The 21,298-nt window shown below is 42.1% G+C and overlaps 1 protein-coding gene across 2 annotated transcripts in view; it reads right to left on the reverse strand.

The window, feature by feature from the left end:
• The window catches only part of STRBP (spermatid perinuclear RNA binding protein), a 161,234-nt gene extending 140,873 nt beyond the window's left edge, over positions 1-20,361 (reverse strand). For both annotated transcript variants that reach the window (XM_047768354.1, XM_047768353.1), the window contains exon 1: positions 20,211-20,361. The gene's annotated coding sequence lies outside the window, so the exon portion shown is untranslated. The remainder of the gene's footprint in view (positions 1-20,210) is intronic.
• Between the last annotated feature and the right edge of the window lie 937 nt (positions 20,362-21,298).

Here is a 21,298-nt window from a genome sequence, read left to right on the forward strand (position 1 = left end):
TACCCACATCACAGTGAGTTTGTTATTTTTAAAAAGGCAAATAAGAATCTATAAAAATACAGGAAACCATACAATCATAAAAAAAAGGGTAACAATGTGAGAATAAAAATATAAAATGTGGAGTTCCCATCGTGGCGCAGCAGAAACAAATCTGACCAGGAACCATGAGGTTGCGGGTTCGACACCTGGCCTCGCTCACTAGGTTAAGGATCTGGCGTTGCCATGAGCTATGGTGTAGGTCAAAGACACAGCTCAGATCCTGCGTTGCTGAGGCTGTGGCGTAGGCTGGCAGCTGTAGCTCCAATTCGACCCATAGACTGGGAACCTCCATGTGCTGCGGGTGTGGCCCTAAAAAAGCAAAAAAAAAAAAAAAACTATATATAGTTTTAATTTTGCAAGTCTAACTTAATTATTCTATATGAATTCTACAGTCGAGCCCAACTGACATAAAGACTATCTGAACAAGCACTGCACTTCCTCCCCCTATAAAGACAACAGCTTCCTCTCTCCCTCACCTATTTAAACTCATTCTACCCAAAGCCGTACGTCATGCTTCTTACAGAGAATACTGCATTAATTATCTTTCTGTGAAATCATTATGTCTAACCTCTTTAGCTGGACTATGTCGTTACTAAACCACTCTTTAGTAGTTACTAAAGAGAAGGAATCCACTTTCACAATGCACATCTTTAGTACTACCCTAACACAAAGTCTTAAGCACTTAATTCAATGACCAATTCACGGCATTTCAAAATCAGGCTACATTTTATTTCAAGGAATAAGATGGTTCCTAAGACTGAAACTTGTACAATAATCCATTCTATTTTAATTTCCAGATTACCATTATTAAGGCTGAAGTCTGCAAATATGGTCACTACCTTTAGTTTACCAATCTGTCTAAACTCCACAGTTCTCTGGTCCATGGACTCCTGGAGATTTTCAAGACCCTTTTAGGGGTCTATGAGGCCAAAAGTATTTTTCACAGCGGTAGTAAGGCATATTACATGCCTTTTAAACTTTCATTTTCTCACAAGTATAGTTTTCCAGAGGCTACATACTGTGTGGAGATACTATAAAATGAAATGTATCACTTTGGGAAGCTCAACATAATTCAGTGAACCAACATTTTCCAAATGACCAATGCATGATGTTACCAAATGAGTTATGGATAAAGATTCATTCAAAATGCAACAGATCAAATGGCCAAAAAGCACATGAAAAGATGCTCAACACCATCGTTGAATGCAAATCAAAACTACAATGAGGTATCACCTCATACCAGTCATAAAAAGTCTACAAACAAGAAATGCTGAACAGGGTGTGAAGAAACGGTAACCCTCCTACATTGTTGGCAGGAATGCAAGCTGGGGCAACCAATATGGAGAACAGTATGGAGGTTCCTTAAAAATCTAAATACAGGAGTTCCACTATGGTGCAGTGGGTCAAGAATCTGACTGCAGTAGCTCAGGTTGCTGTGAAGGGTCAGGTTTAATCTCCAGTCCGAGGCAGTGGGTTAAAGGATTCTAGTTGCTGCACCTGCTGCATAGGTCCAGCTTCAGCTCGGATTCAATCCCTGGCCTGGAAACTTCCATATGCCACAGGTGCAGCCATAAAAATAAACAAACCAAAAATCAACCATATGATATCAGCAATCCCACTCCTAGGCATATATCCAGAAAAAACTGTATTCTGAAAAGACACATGCATCCCAATGTTCACTGCAACACTATTTACAACAACCAAGACATGGAAGCAAACTACATGTCCATCGAAAGAGGAATGGATAAAGAAGATGTGGTACATATACACAATGCAATATTACTCGGCCATAAAAAGGAAAGAAATAATGGCCATTTGTTAGCAACATGAATAGGCCTAGAAGTTATCATACTAACTAAAGTAATAAGTCAGACAAATACAAATATCACATGAGATCACTAATATGTGGAATCTAATTTAAAAATAATAAAAAAGACCTTACAAAATAGAAACAGACTCAAAAGATTTTGAAACCAAACTTAGGGTTACCAAAGGGGAAACGTGAGGGAAGGCATAAATTAGGAGGTTGAGGTTAACATACACATACTACTGGAGTTCTCGTCGTGGCTCAGTGGGTAACGAATCCGACTAGGAACCATGAGGTTGCGGGTTTGATCCCTGGCCTTACTCAGTGGGTTAAGGATCCGGCGTTGCCGTGAGCTGTGGTGTCGGTCGCAGACGGGGCTTGGATCCCTCGTTGCTAATGGCTCTGGCGTAGGCCAGCGGCTACAGCACCTATTCGACCCCTAGCCTGGGAACCTCCATATGCAGTGGGAGCTGCCCCAGAAAAGGCAAAAAGACAAAAAACATATATATATATATATATATATATACACACATACTACTATAAATAAAACAGATAAGTAACAAGCACCTACTATATAGCACAGGGAAATCTACTCAATACTGTGTAATAACCTATATGGGAAAATAATGTGTAATGGAACGGATAAATGTTTAACTGATTTACACAACTTTGAAATAATCAACGATACTCCAGGATTTCCGTGGCTCAACAGGTTAAGAATCTGACTGTCATCCATGAGGATTTGGGTTTGATCCCTGGCCTCACTCAGTGGGTTAAAGAATTTGGTGATGCCATAAGCCGTGATGTAGGTCATAAACACGGCTTGGATCTGGTGTGGCTGTGACTGTGGTGTATGCCAGCAAGTGCCACTCCGATTCGACCCCTAGCCTGGGAACTTCATGTGCCACAGGTGCAGCCCTAAAAAGGCAAAAACAAAAAAACTACAATAAAATTTTTTTAAATGCAACAGATCAATGAATTTTAATGTGACAAAATATGAAAAGCTCACTGATCAAGTTTCAGACTCCATTAAGAAACTACCATTTGTCATATTTTGGCATAACAGCAAAAAAGACGATCCAAAATTATCTGAAAAGGCTATTAAAATACTCCTTGCCCCTTTTCCAACTTCAAATCTGTGTGACGACAAATTCAACCAGAACAACATACTACAACAAACTAAATGCAAAAGCAGCTATCAGAACCCATTGTTCTTCTATTAAGCTATACATTAATGAGATTTGCAAAAATGTAAAGAAATACCACTCTTATTAAATTATTTTTAAAGTTATTTTTCATTACAAATATCATTTACAGAAGTGGGGGAGATGAGTAGATGTTGGTCAAAGGGTAGGTTATGTAGGAGGAACAAATCTAGTGACCTAATGAAAAGCATGATGGCTATAGCTAATAAAACCGTCTGAATACTAGAAATTTGCTAAGACAGTAGACTTCAGGTGCCTGCACAAAAGAAAAAAAAAGTTAGCTATACCAGAGATGAATATGTTAATCGCTTAATTATAATTATTTCACTAGGTATATGTTTATCAAAATATTATGTTGTACGCCTTAAATACACACAAATTTTCTTTTTAAAAGGTCACCAAACATCATTTGTAATATGAAAGAGAGAGAGAATTTATAACTGCATAGAAAATATATGCTAAAAAGCTCTTGACCACAGGGGTTGGAGTATGTATATTACAGGAATGAAATCATTTCATTTTTTTATGCTATATTATTTTAACTTGCATGTATTACCTTTGTAATTTGAGACAAATATAAAGTCTAAAATCTTAAAATATATATGTGACAATGTTTACTGCTTTTAAATGAATTAATAAACCTGTAAATTCTCATCAGATATAATTTCTAGTAATATAAATGTCAACAGATTTAACTCACATAAACAAGATAGCTTTGGGGTTTCCAATAATTTTATTTATTTTTAATTAATGATTTTTACTTTTTTCCGTAAGTGATATCATATGTTATTTGTCTTTCTCTTTCTGACATACTTCACTTAGTATGAGAATCTCTAGTTCCAACCATATTGCTGCAAACAGCATTATTTTGTTCTTTTTATGGCTGAGTAGTATTCCATCATGTGTGTGTGTGTGTGTGTGTGTGTGTGTGTGTGTATATATATATATATATATATATATATGCCACATCTTCTTAATTCATTCATCTTTCGATGGACATTTAGGTTGTTCCCATGTCTTGGCTATTGTGAATAGTGCTGCAATGAACAACCAGGTGCCTATGTCTCTTTCAAGGAAAGTTTTGTCTAGATATATACTCAAGAGTGGGATTGCTGGTCCTATGGTAGTTGTACATATAGTTTTCTAAGGTACCATATTGTTTTCCATTAATGGTTGTACCAATTTACATTCCCACCAAGAGGGAAGGAGGGTTCCCTTTTCTCCACACCCTCTCCAGCATTTGTTATTTGTGGACTTATTAATGATGGCCATTCTGACTGGTGTGAGGTGGTACCTCATAGTAGTTTTGATTTGCATTTCTCTAATATTCAGTGATGTTGAGCATTTTTTTCATGTGCTTGTTGGGCATCTGTAGATCTTCTTTGGAGAAAGGGGTCTTCAATAATTTTTAAGTGTGTAAAAGAACTTTGAGTTTAAAAGTTCGAGAACTGCAAGCCTAATTAAATGTAGGTTGATTTTTGTATTCCCCATACTATGCCCATTTTACATTTCCCAATAAGGAACCACATCAACACTGCACTAGTCAGAGCAGCTCTTGAGTGCAAACTGAGTTTTACTTTACAAATGAACTTTTACAATGAACTACTACTTAGATTTTCAATGAAAGGATTTGGCAAAAACATCAACTATTCTCATTGATTCTCATTTCATAAAGAATAATCGCTTAGCCATATGACCTGTTTTAAGTAATCAAGAAAAATAGCACAACATAACAGACAGCACTGAATCCACTGCATATGCCAGGCACTGTGCTTTACTTACATTATCTCATAATCCTCATGGCCCTGCAACAAAATATAACAAGACAGGAAAGAGACTCGGATGTACTTGCCAAAGGTCACACTGTTAATAAATGGTGCAATCAGGACTTAAGATCAGAACTGTGTGACTCCAAAGTCCAATACTCTCTCCACTCTACCATGTTCACCTCACAATACTAGACTGGAAATCAGACCTGCACTTATTCTCTTGTGTCCTTGAACAAGTCACAACTTCCCTCAGCCAGTTTTCTCAACTACAAGATAAGAGAGTTGACAGAGTTAGTCTCCAAAGTCCCCTCCACAGCTAATATTCTTGGATTATAATTCATCACAACTTCACGCCTACAGTTTACAGTAAAAGGCCTTTTATAAACTTTTCTGAACAGGAGAAGCAAAAGAGTAATGTGGAAGTGATGACTAAAATTAATAGACTAGGATATAGGTTTTCATGCTTTAATATTAACAGTCATCATAAAATACACTATAAACATTAAGCAGGCACTGTGTACTTCTATCGTCCCAGGCAACCAGAGCTTCCTTCTTTGACAGAAGCTTAGGCATTCAGCCAGCAGACAGCTCTGAAGGTGGTTAAGAACCTGTTAGCATGCAACACAGGTACACCTCACCAAAGAATTGCTATGGGGAGCAAATGCCTCATCATTAGCTTGCATAGGAAGCACCATCCATCCTTTGAGATAAATCATACAATAATCAACGGAGATATCTGCCAAGCATTTCTGAGAAAAGGAGGGCAAGCTGCAGGAAGCAGTGAAAACTGACACATGGCACTTCAACACACACCAAAAAAACAAAAAATCCAAGAAGAAATTTATTGACTGCAGAACAGTGTACATTATGAAGTTTTACTGTATTTGCATTGCACTGCTATCTGTCTAGGCGAGAAAAAAAAATTATTATTTTTTTTTTTGGCCATGGTAGGCAGTATCTTGATGTGGGATCTCAGTTCCCAGGTCAGGGACTGAACCGGCACCCAGAGCAGTGAAAATGCCAAATCCTAACCACTAGACCACTAGGGAACTTCCTTGGCTACCAAAATTTAGACTTCTTCCTACAACTACAATTTGAACACAGTTTAGTATGTGCCAGACACTGTGCTGAGCCCTTGAGAGACATCACCCTCTAATCCTACTCTGCAAAGTTGTGAGGTGTTATATTCATTTCTTTTTTCTTTTTTCTTTTTTTTTCCCCTTTTTCAGTCACACTCACAACATATGGAAGTTCCCAGGCCAGGGATCAAATCCGAACTGTAACTGAGACCTACACCACAGCTGTGCCAACAACCTGATCCTTAACTCACCACACTGGGTGGGGATCAAACCTAAGCCTCCACAGCAACCTAAGCCACTGCAACTGGATCCTTAACCCACTATGCCACAGCAGGAACTCATATTCATTTTAAAGGGTGAGAGAAGGTCTTACAGCTAATAAGTGGCAGAGAAAGGATTTGAAATTTGATCAACTCCAAAGCTTTACTCTTTCGTTACATGTTTTTTCTGGTTCCAGAGAGAAAAAACTCATTCCTTGGTCAAGAGAGAAAAATAATGCGTAATAGTTCAGCCGAGTTACAAGGGCATTTTAAAATTTTTTAATAAAAAGTTTTTAAAAGCTTGAAATCCATTTATGTAAGTACCTACTGTTTAGATATTAGCAAAAGTCACAAGGTCACTGTCAAAAATCTATACTTCTTTGGAAAACTATCAATACACTTAAACTCAGGATATCTGAGATAGCAGCGTTGCTACAGCTTATATTCTTGTTATGCTCAATGCTCACATAACCTTAAAAAACTCTTTTGTCCAAGGTACCCAGGAAGCTCTCTTTTACGTGATACCATCCTTTCTACCCAAAACCCAGAATACTGAAGCAAATTACTCCATGCATATTACTCAGGAAAGAATAAGTCATGTCATTCAAAACAGTAAAAAGTGACAAGGTTTACAAGGTGACTTATTAGCCACTTTCAGAGGAATAACTGAAAATTGGCCTACTAAGGTTCTTTCAAACTTTAAAAAAGATAAAATGAGGGTTGTTTAGTTTGTTTGTACTTTAAACATGGGCAAAAGGGTAATTACAAAATCCTTCAACACACACAATTTGAGTGATTCTTCTATGGAAGTGAGCCGCCATTTTTTAAAAGTATCCTAAAATGGGGGAGAGGAAGGGAGTGGGAGGGATAGGGAGCAGTGGGGTTATCTGATGCAAACTACTGCTCTTGGAATGAATTTACAATGAGATCCTGCTGTGTAGCATTGAGAACTACGTCTAGATACTTATATCGCAACAGAACAAAGGGAGGAAAAAAAATGTATACATGTAAGTGTAACTTGGTCCCCATGCTGTATAGCAGAAAAAATAAATAAAATTAAAATTTTTTTTAAAAATGAGGGTAGGAGTTCCCGTCATGGCGCAGTGGTTAACGAATCCGACTAGGAACCATGAGGTTGCGGGTTCGGTCCCTGCCCTTGCTCAGTGAGTTAACGATCCGGCGTTGCCGTGAGCTGTGCTGTAGGTTGCAGACGCAGCTCGGATCCCACATTGCTGTGGCTCTGGTGTAGGCCGGTGGCTACAGCTCTGATTCAACCCCTAGCCTGGGAACCTCCATATGCCGCGGGAGCGGCCCAAGAAATAGCAACAACAACAATAACAACAACAACAACAACAAAAAAAGGACGACAAAAAAAAGAGGGTAGTATATGTTATGAAGCCAATAAATAAATAAATAAATAAATAAATAAAGTATCCTAAAATGGAAAATCAATCAAGTTTCAATACTGTTATGACTAATCATTAACTACTTAGGCAAATTAATTTATGATTTTAAAATCAAATAACAATTCACTAAAAGTAAATGGGAAGGAAAAAAGAAACAAAGAATTTTTAAGAACACAGATCAGAAGCTGCATTGCAATTTCTTCTCATTGTTTATAATAGTGTCCATTAAAGAGTTCCAAAGGCTATTTTCTATTTCGCTTTTCCTTTATGGAATATGGATGATAATCAATCAGGAGAAAGTGGTTATTACTGAAGACACTACCAAAACCAACAAAATCAACTCCCCTTGTCTTATATATTATCCTGCTAATAAAAAGTCCTGGTCCCCCAAACAAGATGATCCCTTCCATTTGCTGCTTTTTGCCAACTTTTGGAACCAAAAGGACATGGATTCAAATCCCAGGTCTACAACTTATCAGTTAAGTGAATCTGGAGTTCCTGAACAAGCCTTAGTTTTCTTATCTGACAGAGAGCAACCTTTCTGAAAGGCTATTGTGAAGATTAGCAGTAATACGAATAATGCACGTCTGCTATTAGCATTGTTAATCATTATGTGCCAGACACTTCCTTTTAAAATGTTGCTGTTGTCTGTAAGTATAATATGTCCCCTACTAAATAACATAAAGATGATTCTCTTTCTCACTGGCAAATCAGAGATGGGTGGCAAAACACTAGGGGCGATCTCTGATCAAAAATCTGCTATCATTGATCTGGTCATAGTAAAGATTTTCACTTTAATTGTTTAAATATTTTTATTTTAACAGATTAAAAAGTTTTCAAACTGCTTAATGGATCAGGGGCTTAACTTTGGAATGACAGAAATGTTTTGGAACTAAGTAGGGTGGCGACTGCTCAACAATGTGAATGTACTAAATGCCACCAAACTGTTCATCTTAAAATGATTAATCTAGGAGTTCCCCTGTGGTACAACCCGTGAAGTATCCAACACTGTCAATGAACTGGCCCAGGTTGCTGCTATGGCACAGCTTCAGCCCCTGACCCCAGAACTTCCACATGCCAAGGGCAGAGACAAAAAAAACAGCTAAAAAATGTCAGAGTTCCTTGGTGGCTCAGCAGGCTAAAGACCTGGTGGAATTTCCACGTGCTGCAGGTGCAGCCAAAATTAAAATAACAAAAATAAATAAATATGCTAATTTTCAGAGGGAACAAAGAAAAAAATACCCTAATTGTTCCTACTGACAAGTTAAAACTAAGTTTCATTCAAAGTAAAGCAGCCTAACACGGTGGAAACAGCCCAAGCCTGGAGATCAAGAAATACACTTCTCACCCCAACTCTGTGAGTTGTGTGATTCTGGACAAGTGCCTTAACCACTCTGGATATATCTTGAGTTCTACATCTGTCAAAGAATGAAACACAACTGAAAGAATAACAGGTTCCTCATAAGATTAAGATGTTGTAATTCGTATTATTGGTGAACAAATTATGTGAAATAAAACTGCCTAGATTAAAAAAACTAACTAATGGAATTCCTTTGTGGTACAGCAGGTTAAGAATGCAGCGCTGTCACTGCCACAGCTCAAGTCACTGCTGTGGCGCTAGTTCAATCCCTGGCCTGGGAATTTCCACATGCTGCATGCACAGTCCAAAAAAAACCCAAATTAACTACTATATATGCTAAATCTCATAAATTAACTACAATATACACAATATAAACTAAAAGCCACCACACCTCCAGTGAGCTGAAAAATCTAAGTTATCCTAAACAGGAAAACTCCCATTTCAAGGCAATTGAGTCCTACTGACTCCTATATACTGAAAAACAAAACAGACTCTATAATGACAGTGCCAAAATCATATTCACTGACATGATCTAAGCACAAAGAGAATTAATTCAGAGATGACTAATGTAGTAAGCTCGAGGACACCATTTTATTTTTATTTTATTTTTTAGCTTTTTAGGGCTGCACCCATGGCATATGGAAGTTCCCAGACTAGGGGTTGAATCGGAGCTGTAGCTGCCGGCCTGTGCCACAGCCACAGCAACACCAGATCCAAGCACACCACTGCTCACAGCAACACCAGATCCTTAACGCACTGAGCAAGGCTAGGGATCGACCCCAAGTCCTCACGGATACTAGTCACACTCGTTTCCGCTGCACCATGACACCGCGACGGAACTCCAAGGTCATTATTTTAAACCAAGTTGACGAACTGCAAGTTTTTAACTAACAAACTCAATGATGTCTTTTTATTCAACTATTAAAAATGCATTAAGTATAAAAAATATATAACACCACGCATCATTAGACTATAAGTAAAAAATGTGTACAACAATCATCATTATTTTGCAAATAACGTTTTTTTCCTATAAATAACCTTCTGGTTAAAAACTCCTCTTGCTACAAGGCTCTTGAAAATGATATACATCTAAAAGGACTTTATTTAGTTTTTGAATTTGCAGGAAACAGAAGCTAAATCCTCTGATATCTTCTGGTATTTTGTTAACTATAGACCGTTAAAGAAATGTTTTGGCAACTAACACCTTAACTACCATTAATTAGCGTAGAAGGCTTGTCTTCCTCCAATATGCCTCCCAGTCCTAAGGGAAAAAAGAGTGATAGGGCATGATCATGTAATCCTTTTAACTCAAAGTGATCTCAACTAAGTGATCAAGGTGATTAGCTGGGAACTCTCATCTGTTGTTTTCAAAGGGGTAAGACAGACACCGCCTAGATATCCATGAATCAGCAGAAAAACAGGGCAGGAAAGGGAGGTTAGGGAGAGCCAGAAATGGAGAAGCTGCCAATTTAAAAGGGTGGTAAGGAGGCCTCAATGGAAAGGGGAGATGAGCACAAAGAGTTAAAAAAGATGGAGCCAAGGAGTTCCCGTCGTGGCGCAGTGGTTAACGAATCCGACTAGGAACCATGAGGTTGCGGGTTCGGTCCCTGCCCTTGCTCAGTGGGTTAACGATCCGGCGTTGCCGTGAGCGATCCGGCGTTGCCGTGAGCTGTGGTGTAGGTTGCAGACGCGGCTCGGATCCCGCGTTGCTGTGGCCCTGGCATAGGCCAGGGGCTACAGCTCCGATTGGCCCCCTAGCCTGGGAACCTCCATATGCCGCGGGAGCGGCCCAAAGAAATAGCAAAAAAAAAAAAAGATGGAGCCAAGCATATACTTAGGCAACAGCACACTAGGCAGGGCAAACAGAAAATGCAAAGGACCTGAGACAGGACTATGCCTGGCACATTAAAGGAACAGGAAGAAGGCCATTGTGGCCAGAATGGAGTAAGCAAAAAGAAAAGTAAGAGGTCAGAGAGGAAGGAAGGGATCTGATTGCTTACAGCCTTGATAGGACTTGGCCAAACTCTGAGCAAAGATGAGGAATCACTGAAGGTTCTGGCCAGAAGGAGACAAAAATGTGATTTACCTTTTTAAAAGAATCAGTCTTGCCGTGGTATTGTGAACAGACTATATAGGGGCAAGAGCAAAAAGGGCTACTGTAATAATTCAGAGGAGCTGATGGAGACTTAAACCAGTAAAGGTGGGAGTTCCACTGTGGTTCAGTGAGTTAAGAACCCAACACAGTGTCCATGAGGATGTGGGTTCAATCCCTGGCCTCACTCAGTGGGTTAAGGATCCAGCGTTGCCACAAGCTGCAGCGTAGGACACAGATGCAGCTCAGATCCAGTGTTACCACGGCTGTGATGTAGGCCAGCAGTACACCTCTGATTCGACCCCTAGCCTGGGAACTTCCATATGATGCGGGTGCAGCCCTAAAAAGACAAAAATAAAGTAAAATAAAATAAATCAGCAGAGGTAATGAAAGTGGTCAGAGTCTGTATATATTCTGAAAGTAGGATCAGCAAGTTTTCCTGGTGGGCTAGATGTGCGTGAAAGGAAGAGTCAAGGATGACGCCAAGTTTTGGCCTGAGCAACTGAAAAGACGGAGGAAGCTGCTATTTACTAAGACATGGATGACTACAAGAGGGGCAGAGGAGAGAGGGAGTTTGGTTAAAGACAAGTTCAGGCCAAGATGCCGATAAAACATCTAAGTGGCCTAAAGTTTCAGAAATAAAATTTTGGGATTCATCAGCACATATATGGTTTTTAAAGCCTGAATGGGATCACTACGAGAATGAGAATGAGGAGCAAAGATCTCACTGGGCAGCCCCATATTAAGAGGTAGGAGTTAATGAGGAAGAACCAAAAGAGGCTGAGAAGAACCCAAGGAGGCAGGAGGAAAACCAGCACGGTGTGTTGTCCTAGAAAACAGAGTATAAAGCATTTCAAGGAAGGAGACAACTACTACACCAAATGCTGCTGATAGGTCAGGTAAGATTAAACATGGTGGTTTTGACAAAGCAGTCTCAGTACAGTGATGGAGTTCAAAGTCTCACCTGCAGTAGGCTCAAGAGAGAACAAGAAAACTGAAGATGAGTAGAAACAACTTTTTTCAAGAAGCTGAGAAATTGGGTTATAGCTAGAAGAGACAGTGTGGTCAAGAAAAGGTCACTTTTTAAAATAATAAATGAAATAATAGAATATCTATGCTGACTGGAATGAGCCAGCTGACAGGAAAATAATGATGTTGCAGTAGCGAAGAAAGAATGGTTATGATTTCAACTGTTAGAGAATTTCACCAGAAGAGTCAAAGAGCTCAAGGAAGAGACATTTTACTAGGTTAGTGGGCAATAATTCCAGCGTACTGTTACTCTTTGTGATACTCAAGAAGGGAAGAGTGCAACCTCTAATTCTAATTCATGTGCCACAGGTGGCTCAGAAGAGCAGCTGGGCCGTGAGCTGTGCTGTAGGTTGCAGACGCGGCTCGGATCCCGCGTTGCTGTGGCTCTGGCGTAGGCCGGTGGCTACAGCTCCGATTCCACCCCTAGCCTGGGGAACCTCCACATGCCGCGGGAGCGGCCCAAGAAATAGCAACAACAACAACAACAAAAAAAAGACAAAAAAAAAAAAGAGCAGCTGGGCCTTTTACTCAGAACCTTCATGTTAGGCACTTTGCATGTTATTTCATTTAAGCTCAAAATAACCTCACAAGGTATTATCTTTATGTTACAGATAAGGGACTAGAAGCACAGAGAGAGCTAGCAATTTCATTAACATACAAAGCTGGTGAGTGGTAGGGCTATGTTTCAAATCCAGCTCCCTCTGAATATTAGGTAAGGAATTACTCCTAATTTAGAGGGTTAAAAGTCTCATGGAACTTTTTTTTTTTTCCCAGGTTCTTATCTGTTAGAAATACACACACTGAAGTATTTATGGAGGAAAGTATATAATGTCTAAGATTTGCTGTAAATACTCCAGCAAAATCAAAAACAAAAAGTAACTTTGAGTGAGGGATAGACAAAACAAGAGCAGTGAAACCCTGGTAATTGTTGAAGCTGGCTGATGGGTATATGTGGAATTTCACTGTACTATTCTTCTATGTACATCTGAAAATGCCACGATAAAAAATAAATCCAGGTCTTCCATATCAAATTTCTCATTACTTCAAAGCCTGCCCTTAATTTCTGCTAAATCCTCCCTTCAAAAAGAATGTTATGTGCTTCACAGCTTACAAATTTTTCTTGTCTTCTTTAATCCTCACTGTAACTCTGCAAATTAGGGGGTTTATTCCAATGTCATGCATAAGGGAAGAGATCGACAACTAGTACATGTCAGGATCAGATCTCCAAACCAAGTCCTTCTGTATCAAAAACATATTTCTACTACCCAATACAGCAATCGACATCACACACAGGGTTGTCTCTGGGCATACCTATAAACAGAGTCCACCCAGGTGCTGGTCCTTTTCCTCGAATTTATTGCTTCCGCATAACTCTAGGACCCTGAGTTGCCTAAAAAGGACAAGCATTTCTCCAGGAAGACCTTGAAAAGACTTGTACTCAAGGACTTGACTAAAAGAGGCAGGTCCCAAATTTGCCCGGCCACCAACCCTCCTTGCCAAATTCCGGGTCTGTCAGGAATTTATACACAACTTCTAAAAGGATGTTCTTAAAGTTGGCCTATCTCTGCTCTGGGGTCAACCCTCTGTGCCTTCATCTCTTCAAATGTAATACTCTGCTGTTCAGAGTTGTGTACCTTATACAACTATCAGAGGGATCAAGGTCCAAGTCTGTGAACCCTGAGCTCCAGAAAGAAAGGACACTACTACACAATACAGATCAATTTCAAAAGCCAATTGTGTATAATTCCTCGGTATTTATCACAAAGCTGTCTTATCAGAAAGCATCACAGTTAATACCTATTTTTAAGACACCACCTTTTAAAAAGCCTCATCACTAATATGTTTATCTTTTCTTCCACGATAACCTTGATATTGTAAACTTATTTACAGCTTACTTCAAAAACCACCAAAAATATGCATACCAAGGACACCAGATGTTTATTCTCTCCAGCTGCTAACCTACATTACCAAAATTGCAACACCTTTCCCCTCTAGCTCACTAGCTTCACTAACTAAAAATGAGCCCTCCAGAATTAAGTCAAAAGCTACCCAGTATCCAATGGTTCAATTAGGTTAAAATACGGGTTGCCTAAGCTGTACAAAAGCCTAATGATTAGGCTTCATATGATTAGATGCAATGTTTGAGGAGTTTCTCATCATAAGAATGAACTGCCTTCATCTGAACTTTTAGAAACATCATAAGAATGAACTGCCTTCATCTGAACTTTCAGAAACAAAACATTTCGTCATGTCACTACCCAGCTGTCTTAAAATGTGCTGATTTTCAGTTAGGCTGATTAAACATAGGTAACCAAAGTTACAGACTCCATTTTCACATTAAGGGCCAACCTATCTAGGGAAAGATCTGTTCTTTACTCAAAACTACACACACACACACACAACCACAGCAACATGGGATCCAACCCACATCTGTGACCTACACCACAGCTCATGACAATTCCAAATCCTTAACCCACTGAGCAAGGCCAGCGATGGAACCCACATCCTCATGGACACTATGCTGGGTTCATAATCTGCTGAGCCACAAAAGAAATTCCCAAAACAATATTATTGAGGTCTAGCACAAAACACACCTCTGAGCCTACAAGTCGACACAAGGTAGCTGAATTAAACTAGCAAAACTGGAAAGGATAAGTAAAAAAATAAATAAAAACCTATATCCGAGTCTTTAGGACAATTACTTTTTGCTTTATGTCAACAGTACTAATATGGTTAAATGTAATTCTTAAACAAAACGCTGATCTAATCAATAGGATGTTGTGAAAAGCCCTGGCACCTGGAAAACTGCAAAGAACAGGGAATTCTGCAGGTGAAGAAACTACAGCTTATCCATGACCCAGAAACACCTTAGGATTTATTACACAACCTGCTGCAAAATTCTCACTTTTCAAATGGAAATGAACCATGAAGTCACACAATGCAAAACTGTGATTTTAGTATTGATATAATCAACTATACCCCTTCCAGTTGTGCTAAAGTTAAATAAAGAAAGCAGATATCTACACAGTATTAGTTATGTCAGAAGTTAAGAGAATTTGAATACCAAACAACTAAAATTTAGGATTGCTTCATTCACTCCACCACACATGTATTGTTGAGACAGACATCATAAGTCTCACAAATGATACACTTAAAGGACCCTCAGGACAAGAAATAAAGTAGGCATGAAAGTGACAAATCAGGTCATTTGGTCACCTCACTATTCAACGCAAATCCTAAAAGTTAAAGATCTGCAGATTGTTCAGGCTCAAACCATTTAAATATGTAGCTTACCATTAATCTGTTCTCATTATTGTACTACTCTGTTTTAATTGACATATAAATTTAAAATCTCTCAATAAACAGTTTTCTAAAATTACACTGGATTATGAAGCCTCTCATAATTACCTGTCAGAAGCAGTTTTTCTACAGCTGAGCAAATTTTTTTTAAACAGCCGATTTTCCAATAAAAAGATCTATGCAAAATAAATGAAAACAGAAGAGCAGAAAGATGGTAACGGTATCCAAACGTGTTATAAGAGAGTCAACTATTTAAAAGTAGAGCAGCCTGCATAGGAAGACTACTATCAGGGCTGGGTATTACGAAGCTCAAACAAATTAGTAGCTAATAAAGCAACTGACTATTTACATTTTTGCAAAGTCAACCAGGACCAGCATCCAGAGGCTTTTTACAACTAATAAATGAAACACAACATAAAAAAAAAAACTTAAAAATCATTCCCGCTCAAATAGAGTATAACCTGTCAACGGGCTTGGGAATGTCAAATAGATGGGTAATTATTTGCTAACTAAAACTTAAAAAAGGGAAAAAGTATTCAATAAATCTGAAAAAAGCAGCTTAATGCCACTACAAGGGGTAGCTCTATTTTTCTGTTCCAAGTCACTCAGAATTAATCAATTTTCTACAAAATACATAGAAAAATGTATTATATTTATTATTCCTGACTTAAAAATTGAATTCACTGAATGAGAGAAGTACTCTGTGTCTAAAAATTCATGCTCAGAACTCAGAATGTCTCTCACAAGCTTCTGCTTGGATTCAAGAATTCAAATCAGCACCAACACTCAGATGCAGAAATGAGCCAGGAAAGATAAGTAGTCAGTAGAGCAAAGAATGAACAAACTTCAATTTGCAGACATCTCTGACATTCACAGAAGTTTCATCTCTATCCAAGTTTCTCACTACAAATTAACCCATATAATGCCAAATTCTGAAGTACTAATTATCATTTGACGGGGCTAAAAGGGAAAAAAGGAACTAAAGAAGTAACATCTATTCCCCCTATTTACATAGTTCTAATCTTCCTGAAAGGTTTAAATTTGTTTTATATAAACCATCTCAATTCTCACGGGAGGTAGATAAAGAGTCAGGTTTCTGGAGGAGAAACAAGCACAAAGGGATTAAGTATCTTGTCCAGCAAGTCACCAATGAAAATAAAACCAGACCCAATTATTTAGCCTACAAAGTCTAAAATAACCTGCCTTCTTTGGTTCATAAACTTCGGATAATATTTTCAAGTGCCTACAAATAAAACCACAGAACTTCACAGAACAATACATATAATCAGAACACTATGCCAGAATTGAATATTCTGAACAAGTACTGCTTGCCCCAAATCAACGAAATGAACCACCACAATGGACTTAAAAAATACAAGGAGGAAACAATAGCCATATTGGCGAGAATTTTCAAAGGTCACTCTATTCATCTTATATCCTACTGCTCAAATTTTTCTGCCAGGAAGCCAAAGGGGTCAGACATACTCCTTATTATTATATTCAATGCATATATCAAATCTCAACATACTGCTAAGAGTTTAAATCGAAAGCCTATTATATTTTTAAAACCTTGCCCTCCAAAAACAAAACCTCAAAGCCTTCAGAGGATTATTCTGCTTCCTTCATGACGTATTTCATGATACACTTCAAATTTTAAAAATGATTAGCTTCCAGTTTATTTTTTAAATATTTATATTTACAGATTACTTAAAATGTGGTGTTCTGCTCAGCCCTCATTATGTTCAGGCAAGATTCCCACTTCCACTCAAACTTATTATTTGAACTTACAATGGCTGCATTATTCAAACTTACAATTTAGATACTTCCTAAATGGACAAAAGAAGAAAACTAATCAACCCAGAAAGCTCCCCAGGTACCAAAGAGGACCTTTTATTTGAAATCATACTAAGGTACCACATTATACACTCCATGAAGCCCAACAAAGCAATTATTGAAGTTATTCCTGCAACATGACGAAATACTTTATTTTTTTGCAAAATCTGACAAGACTGAGTTTTCAACTGTCAAAAGGGAAATCGTTTTCCAAGATTCTAGAAAACCCTCTTACTGAGGCAGTCTCAAAGCAGTTTCCTTAATCCTTCCAAATCCCAAAGAATCTAACACAAGCCAAAGAACACTGAATGAGATCTGCTGAAATGTCTGTGCTCAAACCCCTAAAGGTTATTTCGTATGTGTCTGGCAAGCTGATGGCTGTATGTCCACACAACCCTAGAAGTTTTTCCTCAATAAAGCTACCACTGCACTCCCCAACTCAAAATATCAGAAAATCCAAAAGCCTCCAACTAAATTTTACTTGAACCACTTGGGAGAAAAAGCTGACAACCGAGGATCTGTTATCTGCACCCTTAAAGAGAGTGAAAGACTCATAAAGCTCAATTCCTGCCACTTTTAGAAGCTAGATGTACATTACCTCTGTCTGCCTCTAGCATGGGACTGAGATATTACATCACTCAATGCCTGAAAACTGCCCTATTACCCAGAAAGCACCAGGGTATCTGAGACACTGCACCAAGGTATCCCCTCCTCCCTCTGACACACAGCCCTCAAACAAGCCGGGCCCTGCTCTCCCGCAGTATCTTCACAAAGCCATCTGCCCTGCACCTGCTGCAATCCTGTTTCTATTCACTCTTGGTGCACTCCTCTTGACCCTGTATGGCTCTTCTATCTGCTCACTCATCAGGCCAATGTCTAGGAGGACACTCCCCCAAATTTGGGAGAGTATACTCAGCTCTCCCTTATCCCTGCCCCATTCACTGGCTTCTGGAACTAAAAGCAGGCTTCATGAGCTGTCTGATCCTAGAAGCATGAACTTTCAGATATATTAAAGGGCTTAATGTCTTCCATTTGTCCATTAACATCATCCCAGGATCCACACACCCTCCCACACAATCTCCAGTTCCCCTAAATCCAGAATTTAATCCCCCTCTTTAGGTCTTTTTTTTTCCCCAACTACTATACTCTGTCCTTCCATATACTTTCAGTTACCTAAAATTTGTGGCCCCTTTGATCTTGTAAGACCCAAAGTTTTCCAACCTCTCCCTGCATTTCAGCACTCTGCTCCTTCCATACTCTCTTAAGCAACCTGTCTTCCTAATTCTCTCGTCTGAATGGTCATTCCCTGCCCTAAACCCGGGCGTCCTACTTCCCCCACCACCACCCCAATCCCATACACACCTTACCCCTTTCTAGTCACAGACATGCCCACACATATTCCCACCTTGCTCTTTCCTTAACCCATCATACTATGCATTCTTCTACATTCTCTACCCAAAAAGATCCTGTCTTCCCCCTTTCCTTCCCTTTGTTCCCTGCCTACCCCCTTCTCTCTCTACCCTCTTTACCAGACAAAATCTAGCCCCCCAAACCAGTGCTTCCCTCCCTCCACATATTGTACTCCAGACCTAGCTGCTAGTCTGGGAACCTATTTCCCTTCAACCCGCTCCACCCTCCCTTTCCTTCTCCCCAACTGCCCTCCACAAGTCCTACCCCAGAAACGACTCCTCCCCTCTGTCCCCACGCTTCACCTGCCACTCTAAGATCACTCCCTTCGCCCCCTACACCTTTGGGCCTCCAACTCACACACACTCCACTCCACCCGTCCCCTCCAAGGTGTCCCCAAGCCCAAAGTTCCCTTTCCTGCTGCTCCCCCACCTTCATCCATACTTCCTGAAAGAACACCCTACAATTCACTCCCTTCTCCTGCTACCTGCTAAATACCTCTTGCCCAGACATCTCCTCTCCATCCCCCTCTCCCACTGTCCCCACTTGGCTCTCAAACCCGTCAAACGCAGGCCCTGCTCCAAATGCCCTCCCGCTTCTGCCATCAACCCCTCTCCCCTGAGCACCACTACCAGATACCTGCCTTCTCCCCTCACAGGTTCTCCCCTGGCAGGTCCTGTCTATCCAGCCTCAACACCCTCTTGCCTCCCTCCTGGCCAGACACTGTCCTCACACCCCTCACAGGTCTCCTGAAGCCTCTGGACCCACCCTCCCTCCTCTCCTGCCTGGACACCCTCCATTTCCCTCACCATCATTCCAGAGAAGCCCCTAGACACCGTCAGACCGCCCCTCCCTTTCCACGCTCACCCTGCCACATTGCCCCCCGAGCTGGACACCCTCCTCCCCATTTCCCTTCACATCTGTCCGTGGTCTCCCCGATACCTGCCCCCACTCCCTGCCCCTCACAGGCCGGGACATCCGCCTCTTCCATGCCTCCCTCGAGTCCCCAGTCTTCTCCTTCTATCCCCATCACACTCGCCTCTGCCCTTCCAAAGCCTCCCGAATCCCCCCTAGGCTGCCCCCCACCGCCTGCCTGTCCTCCGGCCCTCTCCCACTTGCCTGAAGGCCCTCACCCTCGGCTGGGCCGGATCCCTCCACGCTCCCTTCTCCCCCAAATCTGCCCACACCCTCCGCCTGCCCCCCTCAGCCTCTCCCCCAACCCCTGCCCCTAACGTCCTCCAACACCTGCCCAGAGCCCAGAGCCCTCCATCCTAGCCAGACCCCCCGGCGCCGGGTCCCCACACACTGCCCACGCCCTGCCCTCGCGCAGGGCCGGGACCCTGTCCCCCCCGAAGGTGAGGAAGGCTGCCCACTGCCCTTGCCCGAAGCGCCCAGGCACCGCAGCGGCGGTGGCGGCGGCCACAATACTGGAGCCACGGGGGCCGGGATTGCTCCCTGCTCTCCGCCCCGGGCGCCGCTGCCGCCACCGCCGTCGCTGCTAAGGACGCACAACAAACAATGCGGGGCCCGGGCCGGCACCGCCAACCGCCTCAACCGCCGCCTTAACCGCCACCCGCCTGGGACGGCCCGCCGCGCAGGCGCCAGCCCCGCCGCCGAAACCTACCCGCGCCGCCGTGCTCCGCTGGCGCCCGGTCCCCGCTCCTGCTCCGCCGCCGCCGCCACCTCGTCCGCCTGCGTCTCCGGCTCCTCAGCCCAGCGGCGGCGGCTGCGGCGGCTGCTGCCCTGGTGGCGCTCGCGGCTCCGGTCTCCGCTTCGGCGGCGGCGGCGGCAGGCACGTGACGCCGCCGAGTGCGCCCATTGGCCAGGCCGGGGGGGCGGGCCCCGCGGCTGCTGGGGAACGGAAAGCCCGCCCCCTCGCTCACCGCGCGCCCCCTCCACGCGCGCTCTGCCGCACCTGAGAGCGCAGGCCAGCGCCCGCCGCTGCTGTGCCGCGCCGCCGCCTGCGCCAACTGCGCACCTGGGAACGCGCAGGACGCACACGCTGGTGGCGGCCGCATGCACCTGCGAGCGGACGCTTACGTAAACTGCGTCCCCGCCTTCCTCTGGGCGCCAGGCCGCCGCCTGCCGCAACACCTGAGCCCCTCTGCGCTAACGGCGTAACTGCTGCGGCGCGGGGACGAGCTGCGTAGGGAAGCCTGCGAAATGCACGGAAACTTCGTAACTTCCGAATCTGGGAGCGGCTCCAGGCCGCCGCTGCGGCGAGCTGGCCTCTCCCCTCGCGCACCCCAGTGCGTGGTATCCCCCAACCCCAGCGGCTACGTAAATAGAGTAGGCGCCGTAATGGCTACCCAGGTGGAGGAGAGGGAGGCCGGTGAGATTTGACTTGTTAAAAGGTTAGAATCCAGCCTCTGCCCCTTCTACACCTACCAGCTGTGTGACCTTGACCAAATTACAGAAACACTCTGATCTTCAGTTTCCTGGTCTGCGAAAGTGGGACACTAATTCCCATTTAGGAGTTGATAAAGGGATGGAAAAATACAATAGGTATGAATTCTCCTAGCACATAGCAGGTACTAAACAAAAAGTTGCAGTTCAGTCAGCAAGCAACCTCATCTCCTTCTCCCACCCGTAACGGACCTCCCTAGGACAGAGTTGGAGCCAGGACTTCCTTAGAGTTAGGTCAGACTTTGGATGAACCCCTGCCTGGCCCGTGCAAGGGAAAAAAATAAAGGTTTTTGTTTTGCAGGCATT

The sequence above is a fragment of the Phacochoerus africanus genome, chromosome 2, assembly GCF_016906955.1.
Source record: "Phacochoerus africanus isolate WHEZ1 chromosome 2, ROS_Pafr_v1, whole genome shotgun sequence".
NCBI classification, from domain to species: Eukaryota; Metazoa; Chordata; class Mammalia; order Artiodactyla; family Suidae; genus Phacochoerus; species Phacochoerus africanus.